This window comes from Myotis brandtii, unplaced genomic scaffold (assembly GCF_000412655.1).
Source record: "Myotis brandtii unplaced genomic scaffold, ASM41265v1 scaffold120, whole genome shotgun sequence".
NCBI lineage: Eukaryota > Metazoa > Chordata > Mammalia > Chiroptera > Vespertilionidae > Myotis > Myotis brandtii.
Window position 1 is genome coordinate 4,700,754 of NW_005354174.1, and position 1,233 is coordinate 4,701,986.

Below are 1,233 nucleotides of genomic sequence, written 5' to 3' on the forward strand. Positions count from 1 at the left end.
GGAAAACCCTGTTTCACAAAGATATGTTGTTGGAAGAAGAAGGCGCAACACAGTCTCAGACAGAACAGGACATGACTGCAAACACTTGATCCAGAATTTTGTAACTGGCATTATAGAGAAATCAGTTCTCACTGCATTGTTGTTAATAAGTTCAATGAACTCCTCTTATGATGTCTCGGGAACATCTTCAACTTTGTGAATGGGCTTCTGGCAAGTCCAAATGGGGTTTCAGGCAGATTTGGAAAGTACGATGAAATTTCGTCTGCAAGTATGTGCAAGTGTTCTTTCACAAAAATTATCGTAATCCTTTTGTCTGGTTCAATGTCATGTTCCTCAAAGAAAGCAGATAAGGTAGGCAACATGTAAATTTTATTTTCATCCATTTTTTTTTTTTGCCAAAGCTGAAGTTTCATTTGGAATGATAGGATCTTTTCAGACAAATCGAGGCATGTTGCATTTGGTCCTTGCAGTGATAAATTTAACTCATTCAAGATGGCAAAGATGTCAACCAAGTAAGCTATTTTCTGCAGTTTACTTTTATTGCTGAAAAATGCTTCGAACTGTGGTCTTGCTTTCTGATTTAAAAACATTTGAGTTCATCACGAAGCTCAAAAACACGTTTTAAAGTTTTTCCTCTCAACAACCATCTCACTTCAGTGTGAAATAGCAGAGCATTGTTCGGCGCATCCAACTTGTTGCACAGTTGCAAAAACAGTAGACCGTTTAAAGTGCTCGCCTTTACAAAATTGACACAACTTATGACGCTTTTCATTACTTCTTGTAACTTGTGGCAGCGTCTTTATTGCTAATATTTGCCGATGAATCATATAGTGATGACTTTTGGTGACTCATTCCATACCAAACGTTGAAATCCAGATCGACATCCTAGCATAGCTGGAGCACCATCTGTGCAAACACCACAAACCTTTTCCCAAGAGATCTTATGCTCTTTCAGAAATGAACCAACTGTGTTAAATACATCACGTGCAGTAGTTGTCGTTTCAAGAGGTTTGCAAAAAAGAAATTCATCTTTAAAGTCGCCATTATTAATATGCCTCACGTAAATCAGTAACTGAACAGTTTGCAACGTCTGTAGATTCATCAAGCTGGATACTAAATATTGGAAGTGGAGCAGATTTAATTTCCTGGATTACCTGATCAAGAATATCAGCAGACATGTCATCTATTCTTCTGTGGACAGTGTCGTTAGATAAGGAAATTGCACTCAATTTC

At 37.6% G+C, this 1,233-nt stretch overlaps 1 protein-coding gene and 1 long non-coding RNA gene across 7 annotated transcripts in view; both read left to right on the forward strand.

Moving 5' to 3' along the window:
• The window catches only part of DDX42 (DEAD (Asp-Glu-Ala-Asp) box helicase 42), a 35,964-nt gene that overhangs the window by 8,591 nt on the left and 26,140 nt on the right, over window positions 1–1,233 (forward strand). The gene's annotated exons all lie outside the window — the stretch shown is intronic.
• Window positions 7–482, forward strand: LOC106724522. Its single transcript, XR_001360341.1, has 2 exons — window positions 7–268; window positions 402–482. It is a non-coding gene; the product is annotated as an uncharacterized LOC106724522 (long non-coding RNA).